Here is a 20,799-nt window from a genome sequence, read left to right as displayed (position 1 = left end):
ATGAAAAGGCTCATTTGTTTGTAAAGCATTATCTAAGAGACCACAGAACCCATAGTTATGAATGGTACAAATGAGTCCTGGGAGACACTGGATATCAAGATTACAGGGATCGGGGGCCCCTTTCTAGTGAACATGAAAATTGTTTATGGAAATGTGAATATCCCCACAGTCATTTCTTTTTAACTGCTGCCTCAGAAGTAAATCTTTTAATGGGATTTTATCTGCTGGGAAGAACGATGTGTTTGATTTTTTTGAGGCGGGGGTGGAGTGGGGGGAGCTGGAATGGTATACAAGCATGGACAGTAAGTAAGTCTTATCTAGTTACCTGATGGAAGATGAATGAATGGGGTAAGGCTTAGCCAAAATGGAAATGCTTTTTATCTTTCTTAGAGTAGGAACACTGCAGAAATTATTGCCTAATTAGTATAACTTGTACTCTGGTTTTCATTCCATTCTCATTTTAAATAGGATTATGACAGAGTTCATTTGTGTGATAAAAGTTTTGAATGCCTGGAAGTTCTGTATATCATTATGGGGACCATTTATTTTTCACATTTCAATGATACATTTAACTTCTTTATACTGCCAAAGGCAAGTGCTTGAAGATGAAATGCTTTGGAGGTAGATGTTAAAAATTAAGTAAGAGAAAGATAAAGACATTTCTTTCAGGTTATTATTTTTTTAACTGAGTTAAAAAATAATAATGGTATTAGTTTGTTGAACCTACTATAACAAAGTACTAAAGACCAGGTTGCTTATTACAAAGAGATTTCTTTCTTACAACCCTGAACACTTAAGTTTGTGACCACCATCAGGTTTAGGTGAGATCCTTCTTCAAGGACACACAACACTGACTTTTTGATCTTGCCCTGGCAGAATGGGGCCTGAAGAGCTCTCTGAGTTTGTCTTTAAATAGATTAGACTGTGAGGTCTCTAATTAATTCCCAGAGACCACTCCTCCTAACGCAATCATTTTGGAAGTTACGAATTCAGTATATACAAAGATTCAGTCCATAACAATAATGAGATTAAATCATACTAATTATATACTTTAATTAATTAAAATTGAGATGTACAAACAGATAAGAAAATTGCCAAAGGTTTCCTAGTCAGAGCACCTCATAGGTCCTTTCTTCTCTTTGGCAAACTGTTGGCACTGATGGATACTGGGGGAGTAGAAGTTATTGTTTTCAGTTATGTACTTACGGGTGAGCCCACAGGACTCCAGTGAGTACTTCCACACTCCTTCTCAAGCACACTGCCCTGGTTAAACTCAGGGGTCATAAAGCACAACAAAGAGACATAAATTTTTGAACATGGGAGGAGTTGTAGGGAAGATGGGAGATTATAGGTATAGGAAGGAAAAAAAGTATGGGAGAAGAATAATCAGAATGTGTTATGATGTATGTGTATGATATTGTCAAGGGAGAAATTTAATATACTATTTTAATTAAATAATACAATGCATTTATCCATGGGGGGGGAGACTGAAGGGATTCACAAGAGAATATTAACAACATTCTTCTTTAAGGTCCAAGTATTATAGGCAGCTAGTCTTTTTGTTAAACCATAATTTTAAGTTTAGTAATTAAATAATTTTGCTGTTATGTGGGAAATAACCAAACATTTAATTATATTTGTAAAGACAAGTCTATTATTATTAGAATAAAACACATCCCATAAAGCTTCTATTGAATATTCAGACATGATACTAATTATTGAAATGCTGAAACTTAAACCATCTTCCAAGGACAATTACATTGATTGAAGAAAAAAAGGCATACGACTTTTAAAAAAATGTAACTTTTTATAATTAATAAAAAAATATTCATCTATTTTCAAGTAGGTTCCCTAGAACTAATTTGGCCAGCAGTTTGTTTCTAGTCGGGGTGAGTCTAGGTCAATGCTTTGGGCTTCGTTTCTCATCCTAATTGGACAGGGCTAAAGTCCACGATTCTAAAGTCCCTTCTTGCTCTGTTAGTACAAGAATCTTTTCATTAGTGATCATATTAACATTGAAATGTGGGTTTAATTATTTTCAAAGACAATGAGAAATATCGCTCAAAGGAGCCTATCTGAGAACAGCACTGCCTCTCTGTGGAGCGTCACAAGCCATCAATAAGGAGTAGGACCCAACATTTAATTAATTTTAATTAATGAACACTGAATCCACTCATTTGAAAGACTGTTGACATACTGTACAAATGAACAGCTTTGGTTGAAACCCGTTTGCCAAGGCTCCAAATCTTGTGCCTTAAAAGGTATTTATTCGGAGTTGGGGATTTAGCTCAGTGGTAGAGCACTTGCCTAACAAGCAAAGGCCCTGGATTGGGTCCTCAGCTCCGGAAAAAAAAAAAAAGTATTTATTCTCTTCTGTCTTTCAGGGTTGCCAGTTCCTAAGGTTAAAGCACCCAGCTGAAAAACAACCTGTTTGTGCACAGTTTGCCATTGTACACAGTGACCTCTGCCTCTTTCTCTCCGCCACAATTCTTCAGCCTCTTGTCTGCTTCTAAGAACACCACCTGGAATAAAAGTTAGAGCTGCCGAGAAGGGATTTGTGACTTTTTACCTAAGTGTCAATTCACTCATCTGGGAAATAGGGGTAACCGGTCCTGACTGGGCTGTTACAATGGAGAGGTGAGATAATCTCCATCCATTACTTCGGACACTGCCCAGTGCATATTATAGTATTGGCGAGGAGGACTTTATCTCAGCCGTGTACATGATGCAGTACTGAGAATGAAGAATCTCACAAGATAAGTGAAGGACCCTCTTCCTCTTCTTTATTTCTAACATCAGTGTTTGTGTGTGTGTGTGTGTGTGTGTGTGTGTGTGTACATACATGAGTAGGTCATAGGACAACCTCAGATGTCATGTCCTCCCTCAGACACCATTCAGCTTGCTTTTTGATCATTTGTTTGGGAGATGGTGATCTTTTTTGGAGACCTTATACTTACCAATTAGGTTAGACTGTCTCGGATTTGGTGCATCCACCCCCTAGCACTAGATGACAGGAAATGAACCATTATTCCTGCCTTTTTTTTTTTTTAATCTGAGTGCAATCATTGTGTTTGCACTGCAAGCATTTTACCTACTTAACTATAACCCTAGCCCAATTTTTAGGATAAATAGTAGCCAACCAAGATGTCTATCTTTTTCCAAGTGATTAATGGGATTTTTCTTAAAGCAGGTATGATTATTTTTTAAATGATCAAAACAAAAATTAATAATCTAGTTTTTAATATGTCAAGTTTAAGGCATAAGTTGCATTTTATAATGAGACATAGCTTTCTGGACATGTTAATCAATTGTGATGCCCTAAGAATTTCTATCACACCTCTGGAATCCAAGAGGAGTGCTGGATTTAGGTGTCTCTATAATGGCCCCAGTAAAGGGACAAAATCCTGCCTGAATTGTAATCAGTGACAGAGTAAAGGTGTTAGGCAGCAAGACTGTTGGTGAAGCACCTTCACATCATATGTGGGAAGACTCCATTCTGGAAAGTTCTCTTTCCTATGTACAAGATATGATAATTCACAGTGAAGCATAAGTATAACAAGAGGAATACAAAAATCATACAACAAAGACAAATCAGTCCACAAACAGGCTGCAATGGCTTCTTTACCTGGCAGAACAGCAATGAGAAAGCCTGGTGGTGAAGAGAACAAACATGTTTAAAAGATCTGAAATGTGTTCCGAGCTGATGTTCAAGACTTCTTGAAATTTTAATTTTGCATGTCTGAAAGCAGTTTGGGCTGCTCTTTCCAGATCAAAAGAAAAAGAGTTGTGGCTGGTGGTGAGGTTTTCAACTCTTCGCAGAGTAACCGTGTTTTAATCATATAACATATTATTTTAAAAGGATTTAAAAAATTAAGGGAAAATGGACTTTGAGAAGGACATTCACTTTAAGTTCAAATAAAGCCTATGAAAATATTTGAAATGTTTATGTGTTATATATATATATATATGGCTTTTTTCCCTACTAGCAGGGAAACTACACACACACACACACACACACACACACACACACACACACAAAGAGCCACCAAAGGAAACGTAGAAAGACAACATAGTAGTGTCAACTGCTTGCCTGGGGGCAAAAGTACTTGTCAGTGACAAAAAGACAAGAATGGCAAAAAAAAAAAAAAAAAAAAAAAGGCAAGAATGGCAACAACCAATGAAAAGGCAGCATAGTAAAGAGCAAGTAATTGGAGGATTTATGGTTTCTCTGTTTCTCCTCCACTTGACTTAAGCTCACCCCACTGAAAAGCTGAGAGCAATGATAGTTAGCATGGCACATCTTAACGCCCCTAGGACCTTCTTGTCATGTAATAAGAATCAGTTTCTTCCACTACAGATCATAAATGCTTCATGACAAAAGTAGAAAAATTAAGAATTCTGTGATGACTCATAAATCAAGCAGCATCAGGATGCGATTATAAATAGCTGTGAGAACACAGCATAATAACAGGATAATTTAAAACGTAAGATGTATACAGTTGGAGTCGCAGTTGTGAAGGGGCTGATAAATCGCCCTATTTATGGAGTTTGGGGTTAAAAATGAGGCAAAGTATTTCCTGAGCATCACCTGCCTGTTCTAGCTCATCTGCATGTCCCAGAAAAGCATATGGATTCTTCACTCTTCTCTACCAAGGCACAATAAACCTGTTTTCTATAATATGAAGTCTACATATATCAAAATATTAATGATATTGTCTGAATCACAATAATTATGGATCAGTACTCTGGCCTAACTGTTAAGATAGAAGTTGAACGATAAAACCTCTTCCATACAATAGCAAGTACATAAGCATTATTGCTCAAATCACAACCCGGGTATGAGCATTTCAAAAATTCCCAGCAATATATTCAGCTCCCCCTCACCAAATGGCATTTGTTACCTAGGAACAATATAGAGCAATAGTTATCATCTTTTGTAGTCATACAAAGGCTGAAAAATTACAGGGATTTATTATTGCCATCAAAGTACAACTTCTATAAATGGTAGTGATCAGTGCAAATGAAGTTTCTCTTTGTACCATTAATGTATGCCAAAGTCATGAGGTTAAGCAGCTGATTCTCCAACCTGGGAAGAACTGACTATCGTAAGTTAATTTCTTGGCATAACAACAAATCTGTCCTAAGAAGGGGATGACTAATATCTTTTTCTCACTTGAAATGTCCTCTTTCCAAAATAGATCTTATTTTGAAAAAAAAAAAAAAAACAAATGCTAGCATTCTTGTGTGTGTGTGCATGTGTGTATACATGTATACTTTTCTAATTTTAACTGATATATGTACTACACAAAAAATGGTATACTTTTTGAAACTTGAAACAATTCTTATATATAGCAAATCTGAAATTACCTACTAAATTTGAAATTATATTACTAAATACATACATATATACATAATATATGTAATTTAGTAATATAATATATTAGGCCTTCCTATTCTCTTTTCATGTGGAAAATCTGCAAAATTTCTGTTAAATCTCATATGTGCATATATTCAAAGGAAGATAGGTCATGACATCTGATAAAGGGTACTCATTTAAAATAGTCATAAAAATCTAGTTCAAATTAAAGAATATAAAATTACCAAAGATAAAGAACCTGACTTCTTGAGAAAAGGAGACAAGCATGAATGGATTAAAAATACTACACATTATGTTAAAAAGTACACTGTGCTTTGGAATGCTATAACTGAGGAAAACACACAAGTTCATTATTTTGTAGAGTAAAGGAAATGTCAATTTTTCTATGTACAAATGTCCTTGTCAGGTCCCAGTTATAGCGCTCCATGCTTTTGAAACAATAAGTAAACAGTGAGTACATTGAGTAGCTATGCTTCATATTTCAGGACAAAATAAAGAGGTGCTTGTTTATATTTGAAAATTAAATAGCTCTAACCAATATTTTTCTATTTAGTTTTATAACATATCTAAATATATACAAGTGAAAGAATTCTGAAAATGAATCTATGGGGACATTGCAATGATTTTTATGGAAATTTCCTAACATTATTCTATGCACACTACTGAGCACTCCTGTGATTTTTTTTTAAATATAGACAATGAAACATGATATTATAGCTGGTGATTCTACATATTTGCATGACTTTTGTGAGTGACACAGAGGAACGGCCTTTCTATTTTGTTCTGCACACTCATGAAAATTTTAAGAAGGATAAAAATGAAGTTAAAAGTTTGATTCACACTATCTCCTTTGTACATTACTACAGCGTTGTTAAATTTAAAGCAAGTGTTAATCATAAAACAGAAAACATTAGTTTTCTGGGGTTTTAACTATGACAACTTACAAGAAGCTTTTCACATTAGCTTGATGGCAGAAGTCTGAAAGAATATGGTTGGGTCTTTCTGGAAATTTTAAAGATAAATCAACCCCATGTTTCTCTCCTGCATTGGTGATGCCCAAAAGCCCATATCTCTTCATTATAGAGTTACTGCAGTCTCTATCTCTGGTTTTATACAACTCAACTGCTTCATCTTGTGCCTTTTTCTCCCTGTCTTATAAGAATGCTTGGGGCTGGAGAGATGGCTCAGTGGTTAAGAGTACTGGCTGCTCTTCCAGAGGTCCTGAGTTCAATTCCCAGCAACCACATGGTTGCTCACAGCCACCTATAGGGGGATCTGATTCCCTCTCTGGCATAAGGTTGTACATGCATAGACATTAAATAAATAAATAAACCTTAAAAAAAGGAATGCTCATCATTAGATGAAGATTCTATCTGATTACAGGATTATGTCATCTTTAACTCTATTATCTCATCAAATACCTTATTTCTCATAAGACTATATTTACAAATTAGGTTTGGAATTTGAAGACCATCTTTCTTTAGAGGTAATTTTTCAATTAATACATAGCTGTATGCATACATGCCTTTAATTTTTATGTTATTACTAGGGAACAAAAAGGCATTAAAGTTCTTTTTTACTTTTCACATATCTTAAGATATGCTTAAAATAATTTTCAATATCTAATTTGGTCATAATTGTGATATTACACAAATGCTACACTACCTTAAGAGGCTAATGTGAATTATTTTCATTTATTTCTTCTGACATAGAGTGAATTTTATATCTTCAATGAATTATAGGCTTTATTTACAAGGGGAAAAGTTAAAAAGAGTGGCGTTGCTAAATAACTATCCTTAGTAATCATAGAAGTGCTTGTATTGTTAGCATAAAGTGTGTAAGAAATCTTGATTATGGTCAACAATCATTGCAATGATCCTAATCAATATATTTGCACCTATATGTATAATCTATTTACTTGAGTAAGAATGCTTAGGAAACTAATTACACATATTTGCATTGGCTATTCAAGTTTGACTTGGTAAATAATAATGACTTCTATTATAAGGTCAATCAGGATAGCTTGTTCAATTGTCTGTATAGGTCTTTATTTATTTTGCATTTACTCTTTTATAAACATGCTGCTTAAATAAGACCATTATATAATTAATCAATAGGCAAATTTTGATAAATGACATGAGAATTCATAGTATTGTACCTGACATCAGAGTAATATTAGGCAAACAATACAAGCACAAAAAGAAAATTAGTATCGGCAGAAATGGAGGAAAAGCCAATTACAGTGTAAAGGAAAAAATTAAACTAAATAGCCACATTCAAAATCACACTTCTGTAAAAATTAAAATACCTTGAAGAAATAGTATTGAGTATTTGCCTTGCTACATGGTTAGCAATATATTTTTAAAGTGAAACATCAAGAAAAAGCCCCTTGTAGGAAGAAAATATGTGCACCATTATTTCTACATTTAAAATAGAATATAAAACTAGTAATTAACACATTCAGAATAAATTTAAGACTGACTATAAAAAAGAATGGAACTATAAACTTAATGTAGTTAGTGATAGCAATAATTAATAAATTAATAATTAATAAATGTGTTAAATTCCCCATCATGGAAGAAGAAAGGGTGGCATTTCATTGTGATCCCAGAGATGGAAAGGGAGACTTACAAATCTCTCTTCCCAGTTTTATGAACTCCCACTACATGAAGACCTATGTGTCTACAAATGCTCTGATAGGGATTAGATACTGGCCAAGATTCCCAGCCCAACGAAAGGAGTTCATAGCAGCATTCCTACTACATCCTGTGCATTATTTCTCTTTCCCTTGCATAGCTTCTCTAGAGTCCTTTTTTGGTAATACACTCTGTTCTAAGAACATGGTCCACTAAAGCCTTGATGAAGGTGCATAATCAGCTACCTAAGACTTCTGCTCACTCAGCAAATAAAACCCAAACAAGCAGATTAAATGGGGAGAAAAACCTTGCAAAACTTTTAAAGGATGTTTTCATGTCAGCTGATTCTGCTCAATCAGCTAAACTTTCAGAGATACCCAAGAATCTAATCTTGAGGAAAGATACTGATGAGGAAAACTTTTTTTTTTGAACACATCGTTGTTTACAGTTAACTTTTTCTCCAGGAGCTCACTACCATAAATCTTTTTTGTGGCTATGGGGTCAGCTGAAGATCTGCAATAGAGTCACCCTCACCAACACCACACCTGGTTCTTTCTTCTTCACCTTCTGTTGAAAATCAGACATTATTTGTGTGACATGTGGTTAACATGTATGGTAAGGTCGGAACTATGTTATCCTCTGCATTATTGATCTCTAGAGCTTTTTAAGCATGATGTCTAGGACACAGCAGAGACTCAGAATTTATTTTATATCTGAATCAAGAACTACAATAGCTTCAGTTATTCCTGGTTAAATAGGTATGCCTATAACTATAGAAAACATGCAAAAATGTTATATTTTAGAAACACAGATGAAAACTAAACATTAAACTGACTATTAAACATATACCCGTTACTCATATGTAGACCTGGGAACCTGACCCTATGATAATAGTTCTCAACTTTCCCAATGCTGCAACCCTTTAATACAGTTCCTTGTGTTATGGTGAACCTCCCATCCATAAATGCTGGAAGCCATCCCCAGCAGTGGATGGGTCCTGCAGAGGGTGTAAGGCATCATCTGGGGAAGGAAGTGAGCCAGGCCACTGTGGTCAAGAGAATCTTGCAGCCTGACTGACTAGCAGCCAGAGTGTTTCTTTATTTAGACAGAATTTAATAAGCAGGGGTACATTTGTGATGTTCCAAAATATAGATCGTATCATTTTTGGTTTTGGACATGTGTTTCACTTCCTTTTGTTCATCTTTTACTCATCATTAATAAACTATGACAGAACAAAGTTATCATTTCTAATCATTTTCCCTCAAGTTTTGACATCATTAATAAAGTTATAATTCTTACTCACTAACCCCATAACCCAATTTTTGAGAATCTAGAGGCATATGACAACCTGTTCTCAGGCTGGTAGCTATGGTTACTTCAAGGACACTAGACCAAAACAAAAATCTTCAACCACCCTGGGCAATTTGCCATGTCCCAAGCAGTGTATTATTAACTCTTAGTGGTCAGAATGCCCAGGAAAAATCCTCAGGCTAAATATGCTGCAGTTATCATTCAAATTCTGGCATAATACAATCAATGTTCACATTTATATCTTTATAGAATTTGTCTATTTGTCTAATCCTGGCATTCTATTGTTCCTTGGTCATATGACATTATAGTGGCTCTACATGAGCTAATTTCTAAGAGAGGGAGGTCTTAACACCTCATTCTTTTATCATCTTTCCACTCCGTACTTTGCTCATCAATATGTCTCTATGTAGGGCAGAGTTGTATGCCACTTAATTGTCTGAGTGTACATGGGAAGAGACTTATAAGATAAGGATATCTCCCTAAAAGCCGGAGGAATAGTATGTTCAGGACTTTCCTGGGTAAGCTTAGAAGCAGCATTCCTGGGAGAAGGCATAAATGATTCATAAGGAATTTTCCATCAATCCAATATCTACAAATTGTACAAATATTAAAAGTGCCCCAAGTATATAACAGGTGGAGATGAAAGCCAAAGGTGGCATGGGAGCCATCATGTGGCTCAGCCTGCTGGATCTTTGTCAAGCAGCTGTACTGGTTTTATGACTTCTGCTATTCCCAACAGATATGACTGTGCCACATAAAATTATTTTCATTGCAATTTCATTATAGTGATTTTGCTATTGTAATGAAGCTTATTGTAAGTATCTATGTTTTCTGATGGTCTTAGATGACCCCTGTGAAAGAGTCATTCTACCCTCCAAAGGGGTCACAACCTACAGGTTGAGAGCCACAGCCCTATAATATCACAGCTGTCACAAAGAAGGATGAAGTAGAATAATGATTGTGCTTCTTAGCCTTTAAAACAATGGAAGAGTTGATGATGAGATGTCCACAAAGAGCAGGATTTTGATGATGATCGTGATGGCCAGAGGATTCCTAACACATCCTGAACTAAAGCAACAATGGCCAAATCCTAAGACATTTTGTTTCCATTTTGCAGGCAACCCTTCAAAGTATAACTAGCCACTGTTATGGAAGTGGTGAATCCTAGAGGAGAAAGGTGAGAGAAGAGGGAAGGGAAACCATCCTTTTGTTTTTCATTAATCATATAGTTCATGCGGGAAAAAATATATACACCAAAGATTTCTTCTGAAGAATGTTAATGGAAAGTGTTTTAAAATCTGCATCCCAAACAGGCTTGTGTGTTCTTCAACATAGTTTCCATATTACCTCAACTTGAATCAAAACATCTGTAAAGAGCCATGTATCAAGTGTGATTTTCATTATCAGGGCAAGTCAGGAGGCACCCACACAGCTCTCTACAAGTTGCACACAGCTCTCTGTGAGATGTGTCCCATAGTATACAAGGTATGAAGCACAGACTAAACAGAGAAGGCTTCATACAGGATGTTGACCTGCTTCATACATAAGTAAATCTGAGTGACTAAAATACAGCTCAGTTCTAAGATACTGAACATAATTCAGTGAGAATATTACCACTCTTAAATTATCATCCTTAACACCTTAGAAATAACCAAAGCCAATATTCTCTAATATTCTGATGAAAAATAAATGTATAGAGTTCATTAGGAAGTAAAAAGATACATATCTTGACTTATGAAACACTATTAACTAATTACTAAGTTATTATTCTAAGTAAATACTTAAGTGCAAGTAAGAAAATTATAATAAGTTTAAAATTAATATATGAATTGTGTACCCTGTAATATAAAACAGAGCACAAGTAGTTTTATATTTTAAAGGAAAATGAATAAAAATGAAATTAAGAATCATATAGGGTTTTCATAGATGTCTATATGCATAGCTTCAAGGGATCAATTTTTAGAAGATATGCTATTTTATATATGTTTATCTAGAGGCATATCTGTATCTTAGGTAGGTAAGGCTTTAGATTTTTAGTGAAATGAATTTATAACATGAAAAGAAATAACTTGCATAGACATAGGTAGAAAAATAATGCTAATTTAGAGAATCTAATAAACATTAAGTTTCAAGGGCCCTGTTCCAACCACAGTCAAGCCCAGCTACTCAATGTTATGATATACCAATTACTGATCTTGATCAGCTCTCTATTGTGTGTACTTTATGTTTAGACAATCTTTTTCATTTCTCATTCTTTGAGTTTCTACTATACAATAACTCAGCAGTCTTCAAAGTGATATACTCATACCTAAGGACTAAGGGAACTTGTGAATTATGTCACATGAGCCAAGTTCCAAAATACTACATTTTCCTTTCATAAAAGTGTTTCTATTTCTTCTACCATCTAGAGAAAGATAATTCTCACCTATATTTTAGCTTCCAAAGGTGCATGCCACTGCAATGGCAAAGAGAATCTTAAATATTGGTGATGATATTTGTGAAATATGATTATAGACTCTTATTATTTGTATTCATAAAATATAAAGTAAGGCTCAAGTTATCAGATAATTCAAGTTTGTTGACCGATAATTGTGATATTTGCCATAATATTTGGGAATATTATTAAAAATTCATTCACATTGCTTCAAGGAAACACTTTCTATTCTCATATGCTTATTATTTTAAAAAAATGTTCACGTGTATGCAAATAAATATGTGTATATGTTGTATACACACACACACCACACACACACACACACACACACACACATACACACACACACACACACAGCAGAAAAGTATCATAGGATAACTCATAGAAAGATCTCTGAATCACATTATATTAGAATTATATTAGAAGCCTGGAAAAGAGGGAAGAATGATACGGCATTGGTGACTCCTAAGAAACCCAATGTATATCCAGCATATCCCTCAAGTTCTTGGTCTGAGGTATCCTGAAGATTTCCAAAACAATACAGACCATTGCCATTGCTCTGCATTGCCCTCCAATACAAGACACTGTTGCTGAAGACACCACATTCTTTGGCCATCGGACGTGGGGAGATCAAGATGATCAGCATGCTTTCTCCCTGATGGCCATGTTTAATCATATTGGGAGCTGCTATACAGGATGCAGTGGGGAAAAGTCATCCACAGTCTTACTCATGTATGAATACTGAGAACTACAGTCATGACTGGACTTATGGACATTCCCATAAGTGCAATAGTGCCATAAATATTAAGGGGTAACCAGCAGATTCTGATTTAAGGCCTTCTCTATAGGAGGATGCACTTGTGTCTAAGAACTCATGGGTGGGACCTCTTAAGCACCAAGACAGTGTTTTGCTAAATAAATATAGTACAAAACTACCTTCTAAATTTGTATCTCTATACCCAGAGATTAGTGCATATCTCAAACCTCATCAGAGAAGTTTATTTGGACAGTGGACAGTGGTTAACGTAGAAACTCACAACTGGTGAAAGTGCAGAGAATAAGTGTTGATGGAGTACTCAGTCATAAATAAGGCATCTATTGCACACATATATACACATACAAGGGTGGAGGGAGGGCAAGAGATTGATTGATTGATTGATTGATTGATTGATTGATTGATTGACTGATTCAGGGGTAATCTTGAAGAGGCAGAAATATTTTTAAGATCCAAATGTCTGGAAAAGAATGAAACAGTGTCATCTGGACATAACATGAATATTTTAGTCATGAACTCACAGTAGCTGTGGTTGCCTATACAAGGGAGTCAACCTTCTAGCATGGAATGGGAAAAGGCACATGAATCCCCACCACTAACTGAAGAGCTATTGACAACCAACTGGTGATTGCTGAAGGAAAGATAGTCAGTTTTATTCAGGGTCATGGCTTTTGCTAGGTTTGCTATCTCTAGAGAAATGGGCTCCCTCCCCATTAGTATATGAGCAGTACAAGTTAGATATAGAGTGCTGTTTGAAAAAAAAATGAAAAGGACATGAAGTTAGGATAGAATGTAGAGGGGGTGGGATGGATCTGGGAGACTGAGTATGATCAAAATACCTTTTGTAAATTTTCCAAAGAATAAACATATTATACCAAAAGTAAAACAATCATATCACTAAATGTTTAATAATAAGCACAACTAAAATATGATTTTTAGATTCCACTGGCTGCAGTTGGAAAGTCTAGATCATATTTTGAAATGCATGTTAACAGTCTACTGTGAGTTAAATCCCTGAATTTATTTAAAGATTTGTTTGATAGAAATTGTGAGAGATCTTAAACATATTTTAGAGGACATGTGGGCATGAAGCAGGAGCTTATGGAATTATTTTAATGGTATTCCCTGAATTTCTTCTATTCATAAATTCAGTTATGAAATCCTGTCACTCTTCCTTCCTCAATAATGTTCAAAAATCTCCACCTCTTTCATCTTCTACTACTGGCTTTCAGCACATTTTAAATTTTATTTTGATATAATCAATCCCTGCACTGATTATATTCCTATACAATAATATTTTGACTATTACGAATCATGTATCGCTCATTGGTAGCACTTTCTTGAGTTTCGTTTTTACTTTTATCCAACTGTTTTTGAATTTTGGTTCCACTTGTAGTGGTTTGAATGAGAATGTCCCCCATAGGTTCAAATATTTGAATACTTGGTCCCCATTTGGTAGAATTTTCTGGGAAGGAGGGTTGGCCTTGTTAGAGGAGGTGTGTTACTAAGGGTGGGTTTTGCAGTTTCAAAAGCCTATACCATTCCCATTTAGCTGTCTCTGCCTCATACTTATGGATCAAGATGTAAGTTCTCAGCTACGACCCCAGCGCTATGCCTACCTTCCTATGCCATGCTTCCTACTATGGTGGTCATGGTCATGCACTCTAACCCTCTAGAGCAGTGAGCCCCAACTTAACTGCTTTCTTTTATAAGTGGCCTTGGTCATAGAGTTTGGTTGTAACAATTGAAAAGTAGGATACCACATTATTAGACTCTATGGCTCATAACGTAGGACAGTGCATTATCAACATATACGAAGTGACAGAATCTAGCATGAAACTAATGAAAACTGCTCCATTCCAAGTGTTTAACACGGTACCCAGCAAATAGGAGCTGCTCAATCTATATTTACTGAATGGAGCAACATCTGCCCTTGTATTAAATGATCAAAAGAGTACCACAACTGGACTAGTGCAGGAAAAGTATATGGTTTATATTCATACACACTAGGCATGAAAATTTGATTTAAGCACTGGAGTCTTTGGCTAACTTCACTTCAGAAGCATAGTTGAGATCCTGAGAAGTTATCTAAAACTCACATTTGTTCAGCATAAAACCAGGGTCAAAATGTGATTCCTTAACTCAGTTCACTGATGGTCTGGGCAGCCCTGTGCTTTTCATTCTATATATAAACTCTCTGCTCTGTTCACTCCTCTACAAACAGTTATGTTGTTAAGCTAACATTGAAAGGCAGTTCTGGCTGCAAAAATATTTTAAGCCTATCAATGTAGAGTTTGGTACAATATATGATAAACCGAATAGAAAATTTTTTTGAAAGAGCAGGACCAGAATACCTAAAAAACATGAACTGTAAGTTAGAGTCTATGTTTTAGAGTAAGATAATACAAAGTCTTTTTAAACAGATTCATTGAGACCATGGTGCAAAGAGCCCTGTGTTCTTCCACATTTATATTCTCATAAAAAGCAAGAATCAAGGAACAAAATACAAGGATATATGGTATAAGTTCCCATGTCTACAGTATAAGAAGTAATAAGGTTCTGGAGGTCCATGTATCATAAATGGAAACTGATAATCAAGAACAATAAAGGAATGGTAATATTTGCTTAGAGTTCTAGATGGACAGTGTGTTTTAAAGAAGGGGAGAAGAATAAATGTCCTCTTGTTCCTAATTTAGAATAGCTTTGAAAATACTGTTTTTTTTCTTTATCACCTTGTGTAAATCCAAAACTTACAGAATGTAAGCTTAATGTTGAAGGCACCAATATGTGTTAATTTCACCATTTACCATCACTCACATTAACCATCACACAGAGGCACATTAGAACAAAGGCTGTGGTTTTCACTGTTTTTTGTTTTGTTTTGTTTTGTTTTGTTTTGTTTTTTAATTTCATCTGAAGTTTGGGTATCTAAAGGCAAATAGACATTCTTTTATTGATCTCTTCTAACCTGAGTGGTTGATCCGATAAATGATCGCTGCTTATCTGAAAAGAAAGCTATGGAAATTTGTCAAGGTTTTCTAGCTGAACGGCCTCAATTTGATCACAAATGTCCTTTACTTCAGAGAGTTATCTTTGCTTACATGAGCAGTTCCCAAAGTGTGTCTCCTAGAGCAGCTGTGCTACCATTACCTGAGATGATGTTATAAATACAAACCACTAGACCCCTCTCTACCAACTTAACCACAAAATATAGATGTGGTGCTCAGTAAACTGAAGTCCTTGGATGTTGCTGATGCCTATTGAAGCTTCAAGCCACTGTCGTATGCCCACAGAGCACCATTTGCTCTTGGGTTACTTATAACTTCTACCGTGGAGTTTTTAACATACATTATACAGTTTTAATTTTCAATATTTTAAACCATTTCTGACAAATTATGTATGTCAATTTTATCTACAATGAAGCAATTGTAGCAGGGTAAGTATCAGGCTAGAAGGACTAGCTAGCCCCATTCAATCATCTTGGCAAGCTTCAGAACCTCTGTAAGACCTGCATTGTCCTTGGGTAAAATTAAACTAAAATAGTAAGATTATACCCAAAACCTGACAGTCTCTGAAATGTAACAAGCATTAAAAGTAAGGTAAATGTATATTTTTGACCAACATTAATGATATATTAGTGACATCATGAATAAATACATGAGCAGTGAAGTTTGTAAATTAAACTCATGAAACTCAAGAGAGGTTCCTCTATTTGACTTTTAGGTTTCAAAAGGAATTTCAAAATTATTTCAATTCAATAGACCTTCACTATGTAGAGGGTTCTGTTTTGTTTCAGAGTATGTGTGTGAGAATATGCTTGTTCATGTTTGTGTAAAAAATGCACGTGTGTGAGTGTGTGTGTGTGTGTGTGTGTGTGTGTGTGTGTATGGAAACTAGAGATTAGCATGAAGTATATTTTTCAGGAATTCTCCACGTTGTTTTTTGAGACAAGGTCTCTTATTGATCCTGGAGCTCACCGAGTAGGTTAGAGTGGTTGACTAGCAAGTTCTAGGCAGTCACCTGCCTCTGCATCTCCAGAACTGGACTTATGGAAGCTTGCTATCACATATAAAGATTTTTTTTTTTTTTTTGGTTTTTCGAGACAGGGTTTCTCCGTGTAGCTTTGCGCCTTTCCTGGAACTCACTTGGTAGCCCAGGCTGGCCTCGAACTCACAGAGATCCGCCTGGCTCTGCCTCCCTAGTGCTGGGATTAAAGGCGTGCGCCACCACCGCCCGGCCATATAAAGGTTTTACAAATGGAATTCATGTGCCTGGAAAGTCTTCTATCAACTGAGCTATCTCCCCAGCCCCATCCTAAAGTATCTTTTTAAGTAGAGTGAAGATGTCAGTCTCTAGTTTATGTGTTGGAAAAGGATACTGTTATCTATCAAGTAATACCTTCACATGTTAAATTAATCTGTGCATTCCTCATGATTCTCTACTGGAAAAGAGACAACAGCAAACAAGTATTACAGACATGTTTTACTAGGTTGGCTCAGATCATATGAGGAGTGTAGTTCAACAATATCGATGTTAACCATCATTACACTCACTATGGGCTTAAAGCGTCTGTTGTGTCCTCAAGCTATTTGAAAAATAATACATTACTATAGGGACACATTTAATTTCAGTTTAAATTTATTACTTAGAAAAAAGTTAAACTTCCTATGTGGCCAATTGTATAAACTCCACTGTGTGCAACTGCAGAGATTAGAATGTCAAACAGAAATTAATCTGCACTAGCAGGGTATGTTCTACACCTGACTCAGTGAAACTTAGATAATTTCTTGTCAATTATCAGCAAATGAGAGACACTACTTTCCAGCCCCAGTTTATGCTTTCTACATATTAATTTTAAAAAAAGCTGGTCTTTTCTATCTTATTTTCTTTATTTTATTTTTAGGAGTGAAATTTCCAGGTCTCACAAGCTCTCTCTCCTAGTTCATATTTTCAAGATCTTTTTTATCATTTGTATTGTTCTCTACTGAATGCAGGGCAATTTGTCTCCTTTCTAAACTGTGGCACTCAGCTGAACTTAGCCTGCAAATTGCAACCTAACAAGACCTGACTGTAGCTCCCTCCATTTTTATGCATGACATCACCATTACAATTCAACACATTGTAGCATTTGAATATTTTAAAAGGGATCAGAATGTCGACTCATTCAATTTATCACCCACTGTAACTCCTGAATTTTTCTCTCTGCTGCCATCATCTCCATCTACTGACTGCAGTTTTTGTTTCCATTAGCTCTCCTTATGCACCAACGTTCACATCTGTTCCATTTTCCTAATTCTAATGTATCTGATTTGCCCATCTGCCCAATGTGTCAAGATGCTGAACAGCATTGCAGCAGCCCCTAAGATCTGCAAAACTTGTATTTCTTGACTCATTGTTCTTTGTGTTTTTATCATAAATATACATCTTCCAACACATTTCCCATATTAATTCATGTGGCTTCCAGTGCTTGGCGCTTTGATAATTTCTTGTAAAAATCAATCCTTTTAAGGTTCCTGCTAGACAATCAAACAAGGCGGGAGTTAGGGAGGGTGATAAAGCTGACTAAGTAAATCAAGCCTGCTCTTCCATTTATTGTTAAATTAAGAAAGTTAAACTTAGCACCAACTATCAACTATCCTTTGTGGTGGTGTTCTATTACTAAGCTGTCATATGAAGAACCGAGTTAAAACTTCTGATTTTCACATACAGTAGCTTGGTGGGTATCATGTATCCTTCCTTCAGTAGACCACTGGTGGGCATCCCAGAGCTGGTTAAGCAAACCTTAGTAAACAGAATAAGTTCTACTTAGCAAAACTGCAGGTCCCAATACGATTTTAAGCAAAGCAGGGAACATAAAAGTAATGAAGAAAAGCAACAAAAGAATCATAAAGTGTTTGGCATAAATTCAATCACTTTTACCATGAATAAAGGCAGAACTATCAAACCAAAATGAGCTGACAAATTATGCATAAACTTTCATTTATAAGGGAATTATGGGAGTAGTAGATGACAAAAGCTTGCAAGTGAAAAAATATACTGTATTTCTTATACTCGCTAGCAGCCTATATGTGCCACCTGGGCTCCCATCCTCCTGCCTTACACTCTGGCTCTGCCCTGAGTCACTGCTGCCTCTAGTCCAAGCCAGTCTCACTAACATAGTCTTACTCATCTCCCAGGGGAGAGAAGGAATTTCTCCCAAGCAGGAACCTCTTCCTCTCCCCATCTCCTGTGTTCACGATATTTTTTTTAGAAAATTGAACTCTAAGTTTATAGAACACCACAGTCACACTATATTATTATTAGAACTAGGCATTATTAATTTTGAGATCACCTCCTGTATTTGCTTTTCAGCTACCAGCCTACACAAAAGCTTGCTTAATTAGAGTGTGTAAAGTAAATGAATTGTTTTAAAATTAGAGCCTTTTTAATAATTATACTTTTGAAACATAGATGCTAAACCTGAATGCTCTTTGGGAAATTATGATAACAGAGTGTTGTGAGCCAAATTGTAATAAAATGGTAAGAAAATATATTTTCATGAATAAGTTCATTGAAAGATTAAAAAATTAGCATCTCTAAGAAAGGGCATGTGTTTGTAGTTTGTAGCTAATAAATAAATAAATGTATCAAAAGGAAACAATGCAAAAATAAAAGATAAGTAAGTAAAGGTTGTAATTTTTAAATATTACTGTTGTTCATCTTTTTTCTCTCTTATGTATATATGACACATGTCCTAATTTTTTTTTTTTTTTTTTTTTTTTTGGTTTTTCAAGACAGGGTTTCTCTGTGTAGCTTTGCGCCTTTTCTGGGACTCACTTGGTAGCCCAGGCTGGCCTCGAACTCACAAAGATCCTCCTGGCTCTGCCTCCCGAGTGCTGGGATTAAAGGCGTGCGCCACCACCGCCCGGCCACATGTCCTAATTTTACATTTTATATTATGGATAAGAATTATTGTGTTCTAATTGCATGTTATAGAATTGAAAGAGGTGGTAACAACAGGGAAAGAGGTCTTATAATATTTTCAGTTCTAATATACTAGTTTTCAGAAGACCTATCACGAAGGATAATAAGTGCTAACATCGGGAAAATCTTAAAAATGCTGACACTTTAGTCCTAGGAAAGACAGGTGACATTTAGTCATTGACTTAAATACATGATGGATCAATTGACACCTGGGTGATAGAATTCTTTTCTCCTTAACTCAGGATAGGACCAGCAACAATTCATTGAAAGGACAAGTGGGAAACTGTTACAGAAAGTGAGAAACATTAAAAAATTACTAAACATTACAGTGAAGGATTTTCCTCATCACCTTACCTTTAAAGAGGTTTGCTATTCTTTGATTTGGACTCAGTGAGACATTAAATTTAAATGTGAAATTGTTACTGGGGCAATCATTAATTTTTTTTCCCCAAAGCAAGTAATAGTGCCGGTAGTTCTATATGTTTATCTGTGAGGTCTTCACTCTCACCACCTACATCAGAGATAAGCCTCTTGTGACACACAAAACATCATCCTCTATGCAAATTGCCTGGTAGCTCCTCTTCCCTTCCCATGAGACTGCAGATAATCATTATATATATATGTATGTATATATGTGTGTACATATATATAATTTTATATGTACATAAAATGTATTTATAGATGATATAATATATATTTTATATATACACACATATATATAAATAAAACAGGAGAATTAAGATTTCTAGAAATACAAAGAAGCGTCTTTATATCTGTAAGCTGTGTGTGTATGTGTGTATGTAGTCTATAAGACATATATAGATATATCTATCATTCTCATTAAAATGGCATGTAATAGAAGGCTTTTTTCTTAAAAATATTTTATTAAATCATTTTAATTATCCATTTTGTATTAAAATTACGCATCATAAAATTCTAAGATAAGATAAAAGTTCAAGGTCACTGTCATGTAGCACCCAAAGAGCAAAGGTCTTGATCATAACCTTTTTGTTTGTTTGTTTTTCACTTGAAAATTGGTTCTGCTGCTTTGTTGATAATATATCCTGGGAATTGTGAATAAATGTTTCAACCTTTGTGAAAACCTTGAAGAGTTTAAATTGAATTTAATTGTTTTTCTTATAAGAAAGCTACCAGACTTAATACATGCTGACACCTCCCATATATGAAGAATGAGGGTATACACAAGGTAAGTTAGCCTAAAACCTTCAGTAACCTTCTCAGGATGAGTGTGGTGTAGCTCCCAGGCTGCCGCCTCACACACGGTGAAGCTGAGACAAAGAGC

The 20,799-nt window shown here is 35.4% G+C and overlaps 1 protein-coding gene across 1 annotated transcript in view; it reads right to left on the bottom strand.

Annotated features, from left to right (window-relative positions):
• The window catches only part of Trhde (thyrotropin releasing hormone degrading enzyme), a 382,411-nt gene that overhangs the window by 16,929 nt on the left and 344,683 nt on the right, over nucleotides 1-20,799 (bottom strand). The window lies entirely within an intron of this gene.

The sequence above is a fragment of the Peromyscus eremicus genome, chromosome 18, assembly GCF_949786415.1.
Source record: "Peromyscus eremicus chromosome 18, PerEre_H2_v1, whole genome shotgun sequence".
Taxonomy (NCBI): domain Eukaryota; kingdom Metazoa; phylum Chordata; class Mammalia; order Rodentia; family Cricetidae; genus Peromyscus; species Peromyscus eremicus.
This window is presented reverse-complemented; position numbering and strand designations above follow the sequence as displayed.